Source organism: Triturus cristatus, chromosome 7, assembly GCF_964204655.1.
Source record: "Triturus cristatus chromosome 7, aTriCri1.1, whole genome shotgun sequence".
NCBI classification, from domain to species: Eukaryota; Metazoa; Chordata; class Amphibia; order Caudata; family Salamandridae; genus Triturus; species Triturus cristatus.
The window spans coordinates 1457304660-1457327599 of NC_140590.1; the positions used below are offsets into that span (position 1 = coordinate 1457304660).

The window sequence follows — 22940 nt, forward strand, 5'->3', positions numbered from 1 at the left end:
CCAATGGGGTGAAATTTTTGCAAGTGACATTTAGGATAGTGTATTTTTGTCAAGTTTCAAATGTGCAAATAACAGCTGAAAGGAAAGGGAAGTCTACTCGTTCTTCTCACTGCACAACCTGGTGTTTGGGTTTGTGAATTTGATTTGATTTGTGAACGGTCTTGCAATTTTGGGATGAAACATTGTGGGTGATCTCAGCACAGAAGGACCTGTTACTCATCATTAGAACCTCCAGCTCCTTCTCATTCTGTACCAGAATCCTTTGGAATCCTGAGGATAGCATGTGCCTGGTCCTTTCATCACTGCCATAACCAAGTTTGGCATCAGGAGCTGGCCCTTAAATCTTCTGCGCACTTGGTTATCAATACCTCTTGGTATGCCCCAGTTATGCTTAATCTTGACATAAAGATCAGACTGGTGACGAATTAACTTCTTGGTTCTTTTCGTCTGCAGTTTCAGTTTGACAAGAGGTTTCAGGGCAGCCATGATTGCAGCTCAAAAATGTCCTCCTCCTCCTCTCAGAGACGCCAACGGAAGTAATATTTTTGTCAAACTGCATTTAGGCCACAATCTTCTATTGCCATACTTCCAAATCAACGATATTCATTTAATGAACTTCAAACAGTTGGAACACTGAGTGGATCTGACATGAGTCAAACCTTGTGACTATGATGTCAAAGTTAGATTGCTATAGTGGATGTGTTGGTCCAGATAGTAACCAAACGTTACTACAGTCACACTGGAACCACTGCGTTCACCTACACTGTCCTGCAGCACTCTTTGTGCTGGAGTACAAGCTTAATTTACAACCCCTGATGCACCTTAATTCAGACACACAATGTCCCATGCTTTGGAATATTTTGACCCATTTTAGTTATTCCAGCTTGCTTTTGTAATACATTTCTTTGTTACTACATTGCAGTCTAAGTTGATCCTCGGATGGCCCTAGAGAAAACCTGCCTAGCTCCTCGCTGTCCATACTGTCTTTCCAGTGGGCCTTCGACAGCTGCCGCCAATTACTGGCAGGTGCCCCGGGGCCCTTAAACCTACTCTGAGCTTGGCACCACCGATCTATTGTTCTTTCTGAAAGGATGATATGATGATTATGATGATGAGGAGGCATGCTGGATTAGCATCCTCTTCATGGGTCCTGAGGAAAGCATCAGCTGAAACGCATCGACCTGTTCATTTTTCACGTCTATCTACAGATAAGACCTATGAACACGTTGTGACCTTCAGAACCAATTCACAGCACCAATTTAGACAAACGTCCTGAAACCATCAGGGAGCTCTGATGGACATCATCTTTAATTGGAGAATAGACTGTATCTTTCTATTTATAGGTCAATTTGGTCTGATTGTAATGGAGGTAGGCTTTTAAAAGTTGATTTTAATGTTTTGTTCAAAAAGATTTCTCCTTATTGAATACATTTAAATGTTTTTGATCATTACACATATGGGGCCAGATGTACGACCATTCAATTTTTCGACTCGCAAAATGGAATGTACAAAAGTGTCTCAGACACTGTTTGCGATTCCTAATGTGGTCGCTAAAGACATACCTCATTAATATTAATGAGGTAAGTCGCAATTTGCGATCCCCAAGGAGTCTCACACATCACAGGGATGGTGGCCTGCCGGCGACATCAGACCGACCATCATGTCTGTGTTTGCTTTTTTAAATAAAGCCACTTTTTTTTCAAATGAAGCCTGTTTTCCATAAAGGAAAACAAGATGTGTTTAAAAGTAAAAAATGTAAAGTTTTCTTTTCATTTTTTAAGGGCAGGCAGTGGTCCGTGGGACCACTGCTGCTCTTACAAAATATTTTCACATACATTCACAATGGGGAAGTAGGTGGTAACTGCGATTGTTTTGCAACCGCATTTGCAGGCGCAAAACAATTGTACATACCAGTGTGAATCGCGCTTAGGAAGGGATGCCCTCGGCACGCCCCTTCTCAATAGCGACTCGCAAACCCTATTTGCAAGTCGCTCATAGGTTACCGAATCGCAAACGAGGGTTTGTACAGACCAAAACAACCCTTTTTAGCTGTCACAAACAGGCCGATTTCCCGTTTACGACCACTAAAAAGGGTGATACATCTGGCCCCTAGTTTAGTTTCTTTTCACAAGGGTGCGTGTTGGAATATTTTACTTTTAAATCTGGTCAACAGAAGCTGTGTGGGAGTGGTGCTTTACCAATCAGAGTTTTGTCCTTTAAATAAAAATTGTTATTTATTTGTAGAACCATAAGGTGATTAATTGACACCGGCCATACCTGACTTTTGGTTTTGCTTATTAGGACCAACAGAGTGTTTTCCCTGGGGGACTTTGTTTAGCTTTTTTTACATGTGAAAAAGTATAACGTTATAGAGTAAGACTGTTTTACCAGCAAACCACACACATGAATGCCCCCACCCCAGGATGCTTGCAGAAAGTGATGACAAACAGCACTCACAAGGTTGTATATCACAATATTGAGGTCAATAATGTTGACCAGATCATATATTAACCACCCCTATTTGGTCAAGATAAGTATACACCGGGAAGTATATATTTACAATTCTTAATGCCACAATTATGCCCCTCGACAATATAGTAGTAGTCGATATTGTGAAGGTAATATAAGTGCTGGTTGATATTAATGTTTTGATATTGCGACACCTCCCTCCCAAAAGTTGCTTAACCACTGGAAAATCCAACATGCATGCCAAGTTTCTGCTACGGTTAGTTGCCGTTGCCTGATCTTGTGTTGATAAATAACTCATTTGGCTGAGTTTTTTGTTTGTGTGAGATGCAGTTTCTCCCTGCTGGTTTGATTTGACCACACACTCGCACAAGCACGCACAAGCACATATAGACACACACACTTTGTAATATCCCCTGCTGCAGGCAACCAGCCTTGCCTCGTTCAACTTCTGCAGCTGTTATGGGGTAACTGTTGAGTACCTACCCAGCTTGAAAGCAACAGGGCGCGTGCAGATGACATCACTGACCGGTAGGACCTGCCATCAAGGTCAGGGAGCATGTGAGCTTGTATGTAAAAGTTAGTTCTGTGGAATATTTGAATATTTAAAGGATTCCTTGTGTTGTATAGGATGGAAAATGTTAACATCAACACAACTGCAAATAATTGTGGGCAAATCGCAGTCTTACCAGAATTTTGAAACTTCAGTGGGTCCTGTACAGATTTAATTGTCACTGTAGGTACATTTTTAGAAGGACTTATCAAAGAAAATGATCCTAAATTTGTGGAACGCTTAAGACCGAAGTGCTAAAATGCCAGGGGAGAAAGTTGTTGGATAATAACGAAGGTCGTATCCGTGCAACATTTGTAGCAAAATGACAGCCAATCCAATCGCCTGATGTTTGGTGAGACGTAAATAGCCAAAGCCAGACACATGGACAGAACTGGTTTCTCAATGCCTTTCAGGGCAGGGAATGTGGCCTAATGGCTGGAGCTGCTGACTTTGCAACTGAGCAACCAGGTACAAATCCCTGTCTTGGTTTAATATTGTCTGATTCTGGGTAACTCACCTAACCTTCCTGTGCCTTCTAAAAGTGGAACATCTAGTTCTGCTGTAAAAAAAAAAAAAAGTTGAACGTTTAGTTCCGCTGTTAAGATTTGTAACACTTGGGCAAGGTTCATGCTATAAAAAAAACAGTAAAAAAAATTCAGATGCCCACTACAATTACTTGAAAGGCTCGTTAAAAATAACTGCAGTCGAGATGGGACGAGATCAGGTGACATCTGACCAGGCTCCGTTGGTGTGGACTGCGGACAGAAAAACACAATGCAGCATTCCTTCATGGACTCTCAAAAGCACATTTGGCCTCCAAAATAGTAGGACAGCGGTATATAAATACCAGTGCATTACAAACTGATGGAATCAGCTGGGAGTTACAGCTTGATCTTACAGGACAGTGTCCAGGGGATGTTTGTGGACGGGTTAACCTATTCTCACCTATTATAAAGCTAATCTTAAAAGCTATCTACTTTCAGACAGTGTTTGTGGTAATAGCAAGAGAAACCGGCCCATCTGACCATAAAACAAACCCATAAACAGTAAAAAAATAAAATAAAAAAAAAACACGCACACACAGTGACCTATCGGAAATTCTGACACTGCCAAACTGCCCTGAGGCTAAGGCCAGACCGACCCTCTTTATTTTTCAGGAAAGTCTTGCCCGGCGAACTTGCTGCGACCTGTCTGAAAAAAGCGCATGAGGGCCACCTTTTGATTGAACAGCAAACATTCGAGAGTGTTTGCTTTTCCAGGAAGCATTCTTGTCTGCCAGTTAACTGCAGGTAGCGTCCAAATAAGGCACAGGACAGGCGTGGCCAAATGTACTCCAGTTTAAAAATGTGACCGACAGGGCCTGAAAATTATGTGTCGCCTCATCAGCATTCCGAGAAAGGTATTCAGCTTGGGTTGTCGTCCTGAGGACTTTTACTTGTTGCACACGGCCACAACACAGGCATTTCCAGAGTCAGATACGGAGGGCATTGGCGCCAGGGCTGCACCTTCGGCCACCTCATCAGGAAAAGATGAACACAGTTTCCAATCTTCGTTATTTGATCCTTTAGTCGAATTGCTTCGAGAGAAGCAAACAAAGACTACAACTCCCAGAATGCCTTATGTTGTTAGATAGGAGCCCAGGACTGAGACATAGTGTCCTGAATAAATGGAGCTAGGCTGCAACCATGTATTTTGCTGCAGACGGGAAACACATGCCCATGGGCCATATTTTCTTCCCACACAGACTTTTTATTGGGCCGGTGCTCTGCACATCCTCATATGACACCTCAGAAAGCCATAAAGGCATACGGGGGAGCTTTCCCCATGTCAAATGAGGGTGATTTTCAGCTTTATAGCCAACATGTATTAAGACTGGTTGGCCTATTATAGCTATCTATGTACACATACAAGCAAGTTTCCTTGTGAGTGAACCTGTTAGCTACATCACATAGGCTTTCTTCTGCAACCAAATACCTACATGTGTGCTTTACTTCGGGTAATCCTCATTACATGTAGTCTCGCTATCTCGTTACACCGATTACCTAATGAGGCATTTGCTCTTAACAAAGTCTTCTTTCTTCTCTTCTCCGATTGCAGTCCAACCTTCCTGGCCGTGGCTCTGCCCTCTCTTTGCTACTCATACCCAGAGTCCTTCTCATAACATCCCAATTCAGTGTTTGCCACAAGGGCTGCTCATGGGAGGGAGAGATGTATGGGAATGGTGTTGTGAGGATTAACTCACGCAATTTAACCATTTTGCTACACCGCTCACTCCTCGTTGCATTCCTTCCCAATTCACGAGGGAAGACAGTCAAAGCATGTGGTAACCGAAAAACCAATAACAATACCAGACTAGGGCCTCTAACCTCTCCAACCATGGGGTCAGAAAAGACTGTAGTGCTTTCCGCCACCCCAAGGTCAGACACACCTTTTCCACATTTGTGTGTAAGGAGGCCAGTAAGTCCTGAGAGCGCAACAGATCAGCTGGTTGGATTTATACCAAACATGTCGCATCAGAGCTGGGTTTGCCATTCATCCAGGTATGGGCTCATTATTCTGCCTCCTCTATCCAACACACCCACCAAGGGGGCCAACACCTTGGGGAACCCCATGGCTGGCATCATCATATGCAACTTTAACACAGTGACATGAAAGTGTCATCAGCACACAGTGACTCAGAGACACTTCTGGCGATTCCTTCAAAGGGGTATATGGTGGTACTTATCCTGGAAATCCAGCGACACCAAGAGGTCCCGAGGCTGTACCATTGTGATCACATGATGAAGGGTTTCCATCATGAACACCAGATTTGGAATCCATTCAAGTTCTTCACAAAGAGCACCGCCCTCCTGATGCTTTCTCCACCTCAAGGGTTATAGAATAGAAATGGGAGTCCTACTTTGCTGGCAGGGGCAGAATCCACATCTTCACCAAGTCCAGAATCTCATCCTTCAGGATGTTGTGCCTGACTAAATTTCTGGGCCTAGGAATCGACACCAAAGCAGATCTTATACGTGAAAAACTGAACTTGATACAATAATCACTGATAAAAATCAATAACACCCAGTGTAATGACCATTGCCATACAGTCCTAGGTAGGTGATGGTCATCCCCCAACCTCGCCTTCACCCTGACAGTAGCTGCCTGGGGGGGTGGGGGGAGATATTCTCTAGACTGCTGCTGTTTCTCAGTAGCAGCCCTGGCAAGTTTACCAGGTTCATGCGTGATGAGGTGCTTTAGTTCATGTATTTCTTTCAATTCTGGGACTTGTAGTCTTGTCTGTGCCATTATAAAATCAAGAGTATAAGTCACAGAATTCAAAAAACCTGGACCGGAGCAGTCCAGAGCCTCATGCGTGGACATGGAAAACTTGGCAGCTATGTAGTAGATGGAACCGAGATGTGGCTGCTTTTCAGCACAGAGCTTCTAAAACTGTCTGGAAAACTTGTAAAAAGAACCCCTCAATGGCCAGAATGACCTGGCCTGGATTAAGAAAACTGCACTGTACTCCTCTAAATAATTTGTCTTGTTTGCCTTTAACAAAATCATTATATGAAATAAGTGAATCCACCGTCATCGGAGACTTGAGATGGATACCCGCAAGGCCTGTTAATGAAGAACTCTCGCGTTTACTGAGCTGTGTGTGAGTAGCTTATGCATGCCAGTTTTTTTCTTTGCATTCTGGCACTTGTAGTCCTGGAATTATAATGGACTAAAGTAGGACCACAGGTACCAGAATGCTCAAAAAATTGCCTAGAAGAATTATTAAGGTTTATGGCAGGCATAACTACTTCAACCAGTCCCAGCTCTTTGTCAACATCTGTCTGCACAACAGGATTTTCTACCCCAGACTTAAAATGTAGGAATCAGAATTATAACTTCTAGAATGCAGCATTCTGTTAGCTCAAATGCCAAAACTGGATGAGGGTATTTAATATAGGGTAGGCATCCAAATCCGAGCACTCACAAAATACGAAAACAGTCTCACAATCAGTGGTAATGGATATACAGTCCACTTTAATCCAATGCCTCTGTTCGAGCCACGAGGTGTAATCCAAAATCTCCACACAGGGCAAGTAGAAATTCTCACAGCCAGTCTACATTCCAAACAGAAATAGGTAATACAGCCTGTATAGAACATTTCAGCCTCCAAACAGAAAGAGGTAATATAGTCAGCATAGAACTTTTCAGCAAACACGTGTTTCGTCGATAGGTCAGTAACACCTCTACTTATTTAGGGCTGTGGACATTTAAATAAAGAATATCAAACACCTATTCGGAGTATGCAGAGCTAACACTGACCTTCACCTACCATTGGTGTCCGGTAGGAAAAAGTGAAGGACAGAAGACTTTGAAAAAGTATAGAGAAAAAGTGACCAAAATGTCCAGTAAGCAGTGGTAGTGTTATCCAATATGCAAAATGGACCACCGTAAACTATCATGCATTTGCACAGAGCATATGAAAACATATAAATGAATAACTAGATGAACGAACACATCACATATAAAAATAATAACATGCGATTGTAACCAAACAATATATAAATTAAAAGTGAGTACAGATACACATAGAAAATATGTACACAACGTATATGTAATATATAATCATGCCCGTGAAAATTGAACACAGGGTAGAACCATACTCCCCAACATGCATGGAGTTCTAACCACAAGTGCCAGACCCCACAATGAGCAGAGAAAGTATAGTGGGAGAGATGTCAAAAACAAGCGTATCTATAATATCCTGATACACAGATAAGTTTCTGTTCATCCATTGAGTGAATATCAGGATAATTGGCACAATGGTGCCGGAATCCAGTCAGTAGTATAAAATATTTTTTTACTTAAATCAAAGGGAAAAAAGGGACATATAAAAAAGGAAGAAACCGGCTATTTATTTGCACAATAAAGAGCAGATGTCAATAGTATGCAAGACACCGTAGATAGCGTCTCCAAGAAATTTGCAGCATAATGGCGTAATTGCAAGTACCGGATAGCCCTATTAGGACGCTTATTAGTTATGCTTAAAGCTAATAAATAATAATAATTAATAGTGACGCACCCTAACTACTTGTGTGTACAATCCCAAACATATATAAACAAACTGTACACATATACTCTACAGAATTTACTATGTCCGTACTATTACTTGGTAAAACTTGTTGATAAAATGTCAGACGTGTGCTCTCGTAATGAGAATAATCCTAATATGAGCAAAGTAGAGTGAGCATATGCTCAGACATGCTAATATATGTCTTTGGGAAGATAGCATGTGAAACAACAACCCCAACACAGACTGGAGTTGGAATAGTAAATTATACTATTCCAAACTCCAGTGCACCCCCGACAGCAAGTTGTTTAAAAAACTTGCGTTGTAACGGCATGCGGGGTAAAAGCATGCGTTGTAACGTCATACAACCACCTTAACCATGTACCAAGAGTACTATATTCGTCTACCTGACAGGCGCTTCAAGATACTAAATGTATATTTAATACAGTCATAATACACAAAAAGTAAAGGTATTACTATGTACCCTATGTTTTCACATCATCAGTACATCAAAAGATATCAAATTCAAGTGAAAATAATTTACAGTATTCCCACAGAGTGTCGTGGCAAGGAGAGTACTCCTCGTGCTCGTAGCAGTGTGGACCCCTAGCACCATTTTGAGACTATAATTTATATTCTAGAGGTCCCAGCATGTAGACTGATCATGTTGAAAATGGCAGCAGCCATCTTATAATGTGTACGCACAGATTCAATAATAAAAAAGCAAATGGTAAATATCCAAAGGTCATATTCAAATAAGATTGTTTAAAACACTAATAATCACCTACTAGGAGCTGTTATCAAAGGATCTGGTAAGAAATAAAGGAAAATGATCTATATGAAATACTATGATAAACGTGCACGTCACATTGATCAATACGTTTGTGCGATCTGTTCGCGTGTGTTAATCTCTATTCTAACTGTGGTGGCCATAGTAAACATGCGTCATACCTATAATGGCCAGCACAACCACTATCCATCTGAAGCAGAATCAGGGCTAAAAGTAAAAAACTAGTCATTACATCAATGTTACTGGAAAAGGCTTTGTGTGAATGACGATAACTATATTACAGTCAAAAAAGGGGAACATGATAAAAGACAATATTAAATAAATTGAATAAAGGACTAACGAAGGGTATAAGAAATGTACAAATAAACGTCTAAAGAAAATGCTCAGAAAGGAACTACATTTAATAAATCAAAAAATATATATAAGGAGTGCATTAACAGGCAGATAACCATACATTTGATTATCAAAAATAAATAGATAACGAAAAGAACACTAGACCAAGCAGTCAGTGAATATTCTAGACTGTTCTGAGAATAGTGTAAGAGTGAGAGCACAAGGTGACTAATCCAACCGTATGGAAAAGAGAAAATCAAAATTAAATATCGAGAAGAAGCAAAAAACCTATAGTGTATGGTGTAAAGTCCAGCAACAAGGGTCCAAACCAGCCCCATGTCAGTGGTGCAGGGCATCATCCAGTAAAAATCAGCCTCTATTACATTTACTCGAGCTTGTCAATAATACCCAAACAGTGGTATGTGTATCAGAACAACCTCAAGAGAACATAATATATATCCAAAATACAGATTTCATTGTATATACTCAAAAACATCATTTGTTTAAGGATACAGTAGTTCTGGCACAATTAACAAAACTACTAAATCCATCATAGAACAGGACAGAACATGGGAGGTGTAAGACACTCAGTCCCCTAAGAAGTATTGCATTTCATTATCAATGTTGAGTCCCAGTTCTACAGCACAAAATGTCATTATCCAGGATGCTTCACACCGTCTAAGTGTTAATTCCCTATTTCCACCTTGGATGTCATTTTTTACATGACCAATGCCATGGTAACTAAGTTTGTTAGGCTGTCCATGACAACCAAGCAAACACAAGGAAATGATGGACGGAGCACTGAAACTTTTCAGACACTCACCTCTAGTCACAGATGTGTGTTGAATCCATCATAGTTCTTTAGCTCACTTCGCCACCCCAGTTCAGACACAGCTATATGCAAATCAGTCTTGACCCTGTGCCTCATAGGAACAGTCAAGCCCGAACTACCAAGCCATGTCTTCCCTGGACCAGAAACAAGCATCCTGGGACCAGTTTCGGCCTAACAGCCATCATCAGCCAGGCTAGCTTGAATCCAGTGGCAAAGTGAGTAAGGGACCCACGGCTGGGCTGGGCATGCCCTGCCAACTTAGGGCGAACAAAGCAAGCACAAGCAGATGATGGACGAAGCACTGAAATGTTTCAGACACTCACCCCCAGTTACAGATCTGGATTGAATCCATCATCGTTCTTTAGCTCACTTCGCCACCCCAGTTCAGACACAGCTATATGCAAATCAGTCTTGACCCTGTGCCTCATGGGAACAGTCCAGCTCAAACTGCCAAGCCATGTCTTCCCTGGACAGGAAACAAGCATCCTGGGACCGGTTTCAGGCTAACAGCCCGGGATAGCACCCGCCAGTCACAATTGGATTGAACAGCAGGATTAATGAAAAAACGCATGAGTCCACACGGTTGGGACAACATTGTGATTCATCAAAGAAGGCGTTGAAACAATAAGGAAACAAATTTGAAATAGAATTTAAAACACTGGTGATTATTATATGTTTGCATAATGTGGTTTATGTTTCAACAAACATAAGGTGATCCATATCTCATAGTCGAATTCCAACGAAATGCATCATGGGTAATTGAGTCTTTTTATGTATAAGCAACTGACGTAAACAGCAGCAGTGCTGACATGGCGGGAGAATTGAACTTAGCGAGCCAATCAGGTGATTAGAGGGATGGGTTAAAAATGAGAGGGATAATCATCAGCTTAATGTGTTGACGAAAGGCACATTGAGGATGGTTGCTTTTAAAACTTTGTACAGCAGGTACATGCATAATTACTAGTTAGAGTGAATTTTTGTGAGATGAAAGGCGAATGCACGATTCAGTTAGGTTCTAAGAAAGTGGGCTGATGAGTGTGCAAATAGTGGTGAACGAAGAATATAAGAATGGAATGAAAACCTCCTCGCAATTAGCGCCCAGGATCTTTTATTTACCTACTAAACAGTGGTGGAGAGGGAAAAACATTTCATAACACGATGACAATACCATACCTGAAAGTACCACAGACTCAGACTTTAGGTTTGTCAATTTATTATAAGGTCAAGAATAATAAGATGTACACACATCATATATAGGTACAGAAAAATCATTACAGAGCCGATCCTATGTATATAAGTGATTCGACACTAAAGGAATAAAATGGTGAACTCCAAGAGCAAGATACAGCTTAAAATAGAAACGGAGTCCAACTCTCTCTTCATGAGACAATAAATAAAATCTGTCCCTACAGTATGCTAAAAGGATTCCCATCTAATGCTCTTCTATCAGATCCCAAAAGTGTCAGCACATGTTGACTTCCTGAGAAGTACTCACGTCAAATGGGTTAGGATGCTTAAGGCTAGTAGCGAGTTCTAAGATGCTCCTTTCTCTTCGAAAGCCAGCAGAAGTCTGGGGTCTCTGTCCCTGCGTATCATATAATAAAGACTTCGATTCTCAGTTCATCCTGGTAAAATTTGCCATTGCAACTTTTCTAAATGGGGAGGTTCAGACGTTCTAATTAAGTCTTCTTTGTTTGCCATAGGGACCTTGGTTCTCAGATCAGCCAGACACGAAAGATATCCTCCCTTCTCCCTTCCAACTGTCTTCAAAGCATTCCTTGTATCTTTTCCAATCTGAAAATAACAAATTGGTATTCCAATACCTGCAGTAGGATGAGAACACTGCTATTTCTTGAAAACACCATGCATTTCATTATTTATTTCTCGAGAAGCCAAGGAGGTGCAAAAACAATACAATCTGGGGCCTAAAAGTCGGGTAATTTAACGACGTGCTGTTACATTATATGATTATAAACTGTCCTGCTTTTGTATATGCAGGCATGATGATACATACATGATCATATTATAACATTGCACTACAATGAATATATGCATAAATCTACTGAGTACATTTTCGATGATTACAAACACTGCACACCATACTGAATTGTACCCAGGTGCATGACATCTATGACTATAATGCACCCATACAAATTAGAGTGCTAAAAGCGCTCTATCACTAATCTTCAACTTTAAGAAGTTTAGCTGGGAATAGAATAGAAAAGATTAGTACGGTAGCCATTAGATTTCATCTCATGGTGGAGATCTGATTTCTAAAGAATTGTTTCAATTATATTTTGAATGTTGTATATGACTATAAAGTATTTTTGTCCACTGTTGTTTTGAAGTTATATTTATCAGATGACTCTCTTTCGCTAAGGAGTCTGTGCTCTAATCCTTGATGTTTAACAATCTAATGCATTCTGGGAGGATGTATGACGTTACAACGCACACTTTTACAACGCATGCACTTACAACGCATTTTTTACAACGCATAATCCATTACAACGCATGACATTACAACGCATGACACTACAACGCATTTTTAAAAAATACCTTTACAACGCATTACCATTACAACGCATACTACCTTTACAACGCATACCATTACAACGCATAATATTAAATTACATTTAAGGTAAGTATTAGATAGTATAGGGGTAAAAATTACTATTCTAACTCCAGGGGGTGCAACAGTAGGGTAAGTGTTGGATAGTATAGGGGTAAAAATTACTATTCTAACTCCAGGGGGTGCAACAGTAGGGTAAGTGTTGGATAGTGTAGGGGTAAAAATTACTATTCTAACTCCAGGGGGTGCAACAGTAGGGTAAGTGTTGGATAGTGTAGGGGTAAAAATTACTATTCTAACTCCAGGGGGTGCAACAGTAGGGTAAGTGTTGGATAGTATAGGGGTAAAAATTACTATTCTAACTCCAGAGGGTGCAACAGTAGGGTAAGTGTTGGATGGTATAGGGGTAAAAATTACTATTCTAACTCCAGGGGGTGCAACAGTAGGGTAAGTGTTGGATAGTATAGGGGTAAAAATTACTATTCTAACTCCCGGGGGTGCATCAGTAGGGTAAGTGTTGGATAGTATAGGGGTAAAAATTACTATTCTAACTCCAGGGGGTGCATCAGTAGGGTTAGTGTTGGATAGTATAGGGGTAAAAATTACTATTCTAACTCCAGGGGGTGCATCAGTAGGGTAAGTGTTGGATAGTATAGGGGTAAAAATTACTATTCTAACTCCAGGGGGTGCATCAGTAGGGTAAGTGTTGGATAGTATAGGGGTAAAAATTACTATTCTAACTCCAGGGGGTGCATCAGTAGGGTAAGTGTTGGATAGTATAGGGGTAAAAATTACTATTCTAACTCCAGGGGGAGCATCAGTAGGGTAAGTGTTGGATAGTATAGGGGTAAAAATTACTATTCTAACTCCAGGGGGTGCATCAGTAGGGTAAGTGTTGGATAGTATAGGGGTAAAAATTACTATTCTAACTCCAGGGGGTGCATCAGTAGGGTAAGTGTTGGATAGTATAGTGTAATATTATGCGTTGTAATGGTATGCGTTGTAATGGTAGTATGCGTTGTAATGGAATGCGTTGTAAAGGTAGTTTTTAAAAATGCGTTGTAGTGTCATGCGTTGTAATGTCATGCGTTGTAATGGATTATGCGTTGTAAAAAATGCGTTGTAATGGTAGTGCGTTGTAAAAGTTGCGTTGTAAAGGTTGTTCCCCATTCTGGGAGTTGTCATTCTAGTTCATGTCAGTTGATGCAAGTGAACTAATACAGCTGTGACAGAAAAGATTTGTAAAATGTTATGTTATGTTATGTTATTCGTTCTTCTATAGCGCACAGCTGCCCCAGCAAAGGGGCGTCCCGGCGCTCTGAGCGGCAGAATGAAAAGATACATAGAACAGGATGTAACAAGAGAGGGAGAAGCGGGACCGAGAAAAGAGATCCTATATAGTAAGATGACATCCAGAGGGAAAGAGATAGGTTTTAATAGCCCTCCTGAACATAAGCATATCATCAAGGGCACGAATATGAGCAGGTAGTGAGTTCCAAAGCCTAGCCGCTAGAACGCGGAAGGAACGTCCTCCCACTCTGCAGCGTTTGAACCGTGGAACTACTGCTAGATTTTGGTCCAGTGACCTCAAACAGCGAGCGGGAACATAAGGAGTAAGAAGATGCTCCAGAATCGGAGGAGAGGACAACTTAAGGATCTTAAAGGAGAGACATAAAGTCTTAAACTCAATCCTTTGAGCCACAGGCAGCCAATGTAGTTTCCGAATAGTCTCCCTTGCAGAACAGAACCTAGGTAAACCCACCAGGGCTCTGGCCGCCGCGTTCTGTACTCGCTGCATCCGAGTAACTTCCGCCTGATTGGTCCCCACCAAGAGCGAACTCGCGTAATCCAGCCGCGAGAGTATGGTGGCCTGAATTATCAGCTGTCTAGTGGGGGCGTCAAAAAATTTCAGGGTTGGCCTAACCCCCCTCAAAACCCCAAAGCAAGCAGCAGCCACTTTTTTTGTGTGTCCGCAGAAACTAAGGGCGGAATCTAACCAAACCCCCAGGTTTTTAGTCTCGGGGACCGGAATAGGGGTTGAGCCCAGCTCTGGGGGCCACCACTAAGCACCCCATAGATTGCATTGCTTACCAACGATGAGAACTTCCGTTTTTTTAGCATTGAGTTGTAAGCAGTTAGCCGTCATCCAGCCAGCCACTGCTGTAATGCCCACCCTGAACCTAGGGGCCTCCGAGTCGGAGTCCCCGTTAAGTGCAACCGCCAGCTGCGTGTCGTCAGCATAGGAGACCATAGTAAGGCCCCACTGCTTGGCGACCGCAGCCAGCGGCTGCACATACAGATTGAACAGTGTGGGGCTGAGTGCCGACCCCTGAGGGACTCCCTGCTCGATAGGATAGGGTTTGGATTCAAAAGGAGGTGTGGCGACCCGAAATGAACGACCAGCTAGGAAAGACCGAAACCAGTCAAGTGCCACACCAGAGATACCTGCCTCACCCAGACGCTGTAGAAGTAACACATGTGAGACCGTGTCAAACGCGGCACTGAGGTCAAGTAACACCAGTGCCGCAGTTTGACCGGAATCAAGCACGGTGCGAAGATGTTCCGTCATCGCGAGAAGAGCAGTCTCCGTGCTGTGACCTGCTCGAAGCCCGTTCTGGGAGGCATCCAAGATATTAGCCGTCTGAAGATGTTGAGTCAGAATACCGTTGACATAAGCCTCCGCCACCTTGGCAGCCCAAGGGAGAAGAGAGATTGGGCGATAATTCTCCAATTTAAGGGGATCCAAGGCGGGTTTCTTCAGAATAGGGGTGACATAGGCTTGTTTCCACTTAGATGGTACTATCCCTGCGCACAGCGAAAGATTAATAAGTTGGCGCATAGGGGGGAAACATAAAGCAGCCGAATCCCTGAACTGCGCGGGTCTAAGCGGGTCTGCAGGGGACCCGGATTTAATTTTAGCTGCCAACCTATTGAACTCTGCTTCTGAGATTCCCGGGAATGTGGATAGAGCCATATTAGAAGTAGAAGTAGGTCTCTGACCTTCACACTGAGGGGTGGTATTAGGGAAGGAGCGGTAGATGGTATGCACCTTTTCCAAAAAAACGTTGGCGAGCTCCTCACAGTGGGATACAGAACATATCTCACCTGCTGAGGCCCTTTTAGCAGTCAGATCTTTAAGAACTTTAAAAATCAGCTTGGTAGGGTTGGGGCTACGTTTGAACTCCTGGGAGTAATAAGCCGCACGAGCTCTGCATATGGCTCTATGGTATATTTTGATTTTTCCAAGGTACAGTGTTTTTTTCTCAGCATCATAGGTTTTACGCCAGGCTCTTTCTGCTTGTTTACACAATTTTTTTAGAAGCAGTAAAGCGTTATCATACCATGGGCTGGGTTCAAAAGAGCGGCATTTACTCCACGTAGCAGGAATCAAAGAATCGAGTGCCCGGGAAACCCAGTCACAGAAGAGATCATAGGCAGACTCGACATCATGAAAAGGGTCTAGTGGATATTCACTGAGTACCCGATGAAAGTCCTTGAGCTTAAGTTTCTTCCAGGGCCGTTTAAAGACAGACCTGTGTAAGTTAGTGAAAGGAGGGTTTCTAATCAAAAGGTTCAGTTCCACTAAGAAATGGTCTGACCAGGCCACCGGAGAGGGAGGCAGAACATTGGCCTCAGACAGGTTTGTAAAAATAGGGTCCAGGATGTGGCCACCCACATGCGTAGGGAGGGTGACCACCTGACTTAACTGCAACGCCTCTAAATCCGCGAGAGTACTGCTGATAGCAGGGGTGTGGCAGAGGTCAAAGTGGAGATTAAGGTCGCCAAGGACCGTGAAATTAGCCGACCCTATCGCGAAAGAGCTCACTACTTCAGGAAGAGCCTTTCTGAAGGCTATATCATTACCAGGGGGTCTGTAAATCAGAAGCCCAGAAAAGGTAAGGTGATGATTAATTGTGATACAGAAATGCGCACTCTTGCAGCCATCTATAGCTAATTTCTTCCAGGTACAGGGGAAGCAAGATTTAACTACCATTGCAATACCCCCACCCCTAGAATTACGATTGCAAGTGAATATGGAATATTGTTGCGGGATTGCCAAATTCAATTCCACCGTGGTTTCATCATGAAGCCAGGTAAAAGGAAGCAAAGATTGGGCCTCATATCAGTAAAGGCAAGCTGTTTCTGTTTGCGCTGTGGTGCACCTTTAAATAGGTGCACCGAATGTAAACAGGGACAAAGCACCCCATTACTAATAATAGACTGCCCCAAAGCAAATGGGAACATTCACTGACCTGGGAGAAGCACATTAGTGAAAGATGGACAAGCTGATGGAGGCAGCCTTTCTGCGTTGCTCAATGCAAGAGGCATCAGGCCTCCACTTTCAAGGGATCCCCTAACAGTCAGGTGCAGTGAGGGACGGAACCCACCTGCATAGGGACATGCAGTATGGTCAATGGTACTCCTTTTACCCCTTCCAGAAGGGCACTCTTGGGTTGCGCACTGACGTCTTTGTGGCGCACAGTCAGTGTGCCCCCCTGACGGCCTCTTTGCCTCTACATCCGTGTCCATAATATGGAGTGGGCGCAGAGGCAAAGTGTTTCCCTCATTTGCATGGGACCAAGCCACCATGAACATGGGGGATGCCCCTTTAGGATAGCTCCGGCATTGCATGTGTGCGATGTTATTTTATTATGAGAGCATTTTTGAACACCCAACTAAGGAAAGGCAACCGTGAGAAAGGTCTTGGGGATATATAAATGTATCTGTTAATGTAACAGAACTCTCATGTTTCCCACATTCATTCTTGAATGGCTGATCCAGTCAAGTCTTTTCTTTGCATTCTGACGGTGTATTGCTTTTCTTTTAATCTTATTTGAAATACAGGTACCAGAATGCAAAAAACAATCATGAACTAAATGAGTAACTCATGACCCTGTGAAAATTGACCTCTGGTTTTGCAGTATAATTTCACAGAGGATACTGGGCTTGTGGGAGGGAAAGCAACTTAAAAGCAAGGAATGTGACGATAGGCACTGTGCAAGACACGCAATAAGAAGAAGAAATCGTGTTTTTATGGTGCTTGTAGATTTTCATACTTCGAGGCACTCTCATTTCTAGATCATGTGATTACCAAACTTATGGTACTCATTTTATTGACTATGTATCAAAAGCTAGGCCAGTAATGGTAAGATTCAAACCTTTGGCCTTCCAGTTATCCTAGTATCTCTACAGTAGAAGTATTAGGTCACTTACTCTGAGTCCCATGAATTTAATAGTCAGTAAAATCTCGCCAGAGGTATAATTTGCAAGATTCTGTTACCGCATTCAAATTTCGCACATTTTTCTTCCTTCCATGCTGTATTCGCCATGCAAATTGTATTTCCTATAGAAATGTGCACAGACATTTTTGTAATCAATGCAAATTGACTGTACAACTCGTTACGCCTGATCCCCCAGAAGTTAGAATGAGGTTCTAAGTCGTTTTATGCGCTGCTTAAGGCTGTCAGATTTAGGTCTGAAGTGATTCATCAGTGTTGGAAACCGGGCAACCGGGTTAGCAGTCACCAGGTTCCCAGCACAGTGGTAGCTTGGCTCGAGCGGTTGGGGGTCAGGCACCGTGTTAAGCGTACGTCACACCCTCACAATAACCATACGTGCATCCGTTCCAAAAACGACACTACACCGTAAAAATTATGGAAGTCAAGATGAAAATATATATGTCTTTATCTTATTTTCTCTTAGTTGCAGGCTTCACATCATAAATACAATACAATAGGATTTTCCTTCAAAAGAGCAGGTCAAATAAACAATGCTACTTTGGAATTTCAACAAATAGGTTCAGGTCATCATTAAGCAAAGAATAAATAGAGGTGCAATAAATATAGACGGCAAATAAATACAGTCAGACAATAAATACAGTGCAAGAATAAATTAGTGAAAGACAATAAATAAAGCACCTTCAATAATTAAGGTAAAGCAATCAATGACAATTACAGATCAGATCACTTTCATGAGGTCACTTGGTCTTACTTTGCCCAACACAGCTTGTGGTCATTTGGATGGCATGGGGGTGTCCCACCTAGATTGGTCAAGGCTGGGGCTTAAGCTGAGGCAGAACAAGGGTAACCTAAAGATCTGGCCCTCCAAACTACACAGCCCTTTACGGAGGTCACTGTACCAGTCTCAATTCACTCCTGGCACTCTCAGGCTGGTCCTAACACCCCTCTAACCCCTAGGATGGTCTTTAGGGCTCCACGGGGCCTCAGACGCCCCCTCTACCACTTACTGTCCCTTCCTCGACGATCGGCTCCGCTCGGCGCCGTGTCGACGCCGTGAGGCGGCTCCGGATCGATGTCGCTGGGCGGTCTCGACTCGATGTCGCGGGGCGGCCTCGACTCGATGTCGCTGGGCGGTCTCGACTCGATGTCGCTGGGCGGTCTCGACTCGATGTCGCCTTCCGGCGTCGCAGGGACACGGTCTCCCCGCTTCCGGGTGTCTCCGGAGTGCGATCTCCACTCCCGACCTCCGGCGCGCTTCACCTCAGTTTCCGGCGACTCCGGTGGGCGGACTTCACTCCCCTGTCGACGCCTCACCTCGACCTCGGGTGACTCTCTACTCGACCTCTGGCGCCTCTCCACGACCTCCGTCGGCGCCCTCACTCGTCCTCTGGTGACTCCCTACTCGACCTCCGGTGCCTCTCCACGACCTCCGTCGGCACCCTCACTCGACCTCTGACGGCTCCGGGTACGACGTCTGCTTTCTGTCAGTGCCACTTCTCTACCTCAGGCCCCAGGTCTCCAGGCTTCTCGACGTCAGGACTCCAGGAGGACACCGCTGAACAGGTCAGGAGCTTGCTGTTCTTCCTCTTTAAGGCCTGTTCCAAATGTTCAGATCCTTAAGATGGTTCTTCTGGTCTTGGTCCCACACAGGCTTTTAGGCTGGGCTTGGTCAGTAGGGACTAGCATCAAGGGTGGGTTTCTGGACCCCACTCCAAGCCCTGGTTTCCACCTCTGCTGCCTTACTCCGACCTCCTTCTATCTCTGTCCTCTCTCCTCTCAAGTCAGATGCCAACTGCCACTCTGAGATGGCCTCCCAACATTCTAAACTGCCTCTCCCTATCACAGGATTCTAGAATGTTCCAGGAGGTTCTAGTGATGTCACAGGTGACAAGGGGTGGCCACCATTTTGTTTCTCAGGCCCTCAGACAGAAGTTCCAGGGGTAGGGAAAATGGCTCCCTGACCCTGCATCAACACTAACAAGTCTGGTGGTTCCCAAAAAGGAAAAAAATTATAACAGGGTTTGAGGCAGAAGTGGGACAAAATAAATAATGATGAGGAGGGACCACCCAAAGGGCTGACAGGTCTAACACGCGTCCCCCCCAGCTGAAAGTGGGGAGAGCTACCCAACCCCTTGGGAATTCTCATCACTAAGGCGGAAATACCTTGAGAGACCGTCTGCATTGGCGTGGTCCACTCCAGGCCGATGTTCCACCTGAAAGTCCATTCCCTGTAGGGAGATAGACCACCTTAGCAACTTGGGATTCTCCCCCTTCATCTGCATCAGCCACCGAAGGGGTCTGTGGTCGGTCTGAACTAGGAAGTGCGAGCCAAACAGGTATGGCCGCAACTTCTTCAGAACCCATACCACTGCAAAGGCTTCACGCTCTCTTGCACTCCACTTCTGTTCCCTGGGAAGTAGTCTCCGGGATAGGAAGACCACGGGTTGATCCAGACCCTCTTCATTGAGTTGCGATAACACTGCCCCAATGCCATGTTCCGATGCATCCGTCTGGACAATGAACTCCTTGGAAAAGTCTGGGGCCCTTAAGACCGGGGCCTCGCACATGGCTTGCTTCAGTTTCACAAAGGCCTGCTGACAAGCCTTCGTCCAGACTACCCGTCGAGGTTGCTTCTTGGACGTAAGCTCTGTGAGGGGGGCCACAATGGTACCATACCCCTTCACGAAGCGGCGGTAATATCCGGTGAGGCCCAGAAAAGCTCGGACCTCAGTCTGAGTCTTTGGGGGTTCCCAGGCCATGATGGCCTCGATTTTCGCCTGGAGGGGTTGCACCGCTCCCCTACCCACCAAGTGTCCAAGGTACACTACCGACCCCTGCCCATTCTGGCATTTACTGGCCTTAATCGTTAAACCAGTGTGCTTCAGGGCCTGGAGAACAGCTTGCAGGTGACGCAAGTGATCCTCCCAGCTGTTACTGAAGACGGCAATGTCGTCCAGATAAGCAGCAGAGAAACTCTCCATTCCAGCGAGGATCTGGTTCACCAGACGCTGAAACGTGGCAGGTGCGTTCTTGAGCCCAAAGGGCATCACGCAGAACTGGTAGTGGCCCTTGGGCGTGGAGAAGGCTGACCTTTCCTTAGCTCCATCAGTCAGAGAGATCTGCCAGTACCCGGAAGTAAGGTCAAAGGTACTCAGATATTGGGCAGCTCCCAGCCGGTCAATCAGTTCATCCGCCCTCGGAATCGGATGAGCATCAGTCTTGGTTACTGAGTTCAGTCCCCGGTAGTCCACACAGAACCTCAGTTCCGGTTGGGCACCCGGTGGTACAGCTTTTGGTACTAATACCACCGGACTGGACCAGGGGCTGCTGGAAGGTTCAATCACTCCTAGCTCCAGCATCTTAGTGACTTCACTGTTAATGCTGGCCTTCCCCTTGTCTGTCATCCGGTAGATCTTTGACTTCACAGGTGGGCTGTCTCCTGTGTCCACATCATGGACGCACAGGTGAGTCCTACCCGGAACAAGGGAGAACAACGAAGAATACTGCCCCAGGACCTGGCGGCAGTCCTCCCGCTGTTCAGGAGTTAGGGACGGGGAGAGAATCACTCCCTCCACCAACCCATCCTTCTCTTGAGACGCAAATAACTCAGGGAGAGGCTCGCTTTCCACGTCCTCTGCTCCGTCAGTCACCATCAGCAATATGACTTCGGGCCTCTCATGGTGGGGTTTGAGGCGGTTGGCATGCAGCCCCCGTAGGGGCTGGCGAGGGGTCTTCAGATCCACCAAGTAGGTAGCCTTACCCTTCTTCTCCAACACCTCAAAGGGTCCTGACCAGCGATCCTGGAGGGCGCTAAGCTCTCCTGGTTCGATCACCCACACCTTCTGGCCAGGCTCCAATTCCACCGGATGAGCATTGTGGTCATACCACGCCTTCATCACTGCTTGGCTGGCTTCCAAGTTGTCAGAAGCTTGCTTCCACAACTTAGCCATTTGGCTCCGGAAGGCCAGCATGTAGCTCACCACGTCCTGGGGAAGCTTTCTGGGAGTTCTTTCCCATCCATCTCTCACCAGGCCGAGAGGTCCACGCACAGGGTGCCCATACAAAAGCTCGAAGGGGCTGAAGCCCACTCCCTTCTGTGGAACTTCCCTGTAAGAAAACAATAGACAGGGTAGGAGGACATCCCATTTCCTCCGCAGGCTTTCAGGCAGACTTCTGATCATGCCTTTCAAGGTTTTATTGAACCTCTCCACCAGGCCACTGGTCTGGGGATGGTAAGGAGTGGTGAACCGGTAGGTCACTCCACACTCCTTCCACATGGCCCGCATGTATGCTGACATGAAGTTGGTCCCCCTGTCAGACACAACTTCCTTGGGAAAACTCACTCGGGTAAAGATTCCCATCAGGGCCCTAGCCACAACAGGTGCAGTAATGGTCCTCAGAGGTATAGCCTCTGGGTATCGTGTGGCATGATCCACCAGAACCAGGATAAACCTGTGACCAGCTGTAGTAGGCGGATCTAACGGACCCACAATGTCGATGCCCACCCTTTCAAAGGGGGTGCTAACGACAGGAAGTGGTTCCAGGGGAGCTTTCAGCTTCATCCCTGTTTTCCCACTGGCTTGACAAGACACACACGTCCGGCAGTAGGTGTCGGACGACACTTTCATTTGAGGCCAATAAAAGTGTGGGACAAGCCGGGCAAAGGTCTTGTCTTGCCCCAGGTGTCCTGCCAAGGGGATCTCATGAGCCAATTCCAGGAGAAAGGCTCGATAACGTTGAGGGACAACCAAGGCCCGTGACGATCCATGCATGGGTGCCTTGGGTTCACTGTAAAGGAGGCCATCCTGCCAGTAAATATTGTAGTTCCCCTCAACGTTCCCTGCTGCCTGGGCTTCGGCCTGTCACCTCAGTCCCTCAAGGGTAGGACACTCCCTCTGGCCCTTGCAGAATTCCTCCCTGGTCGGCCCTCCCTCCACCCCCCTCCGCGGACTCTGGGTCCACCACCTCCGGTGGCCTATCCGTCACACGGGGCGCGGATGCCGAGGCAGGCTCCTCCTGCCCTCGGTTCTTCCCTTGGTCGGCAGCCTTTGTTCCAGGCTCCCGCCTAAACGAACTCCCCCGCCGGGTAGTCGCAGACCCTGTGCTG

General features: G+C 45.0%; 1 protein-coding gene and 1 pseudogene across 2 annotated transcripts in view; one reads left to right on the forward strand and one right to left on the reverse strand.

The window, feature by feature from the left end:
* The window catches only part of SGK2 (serum/glucocorticoid regulated kinase 2), a 396404-nt gene that overhangs the window by 25421 nt on the left and 348043 nt on the right, over window positions 1–22940 (forward strand). The window lies entirely within an intron of this gene.
* On the reverse strand, window positions 94–486 carry LOC146812194 (large ribosomal subunit protein eL32 pseudogene; annotated as a pseudogene).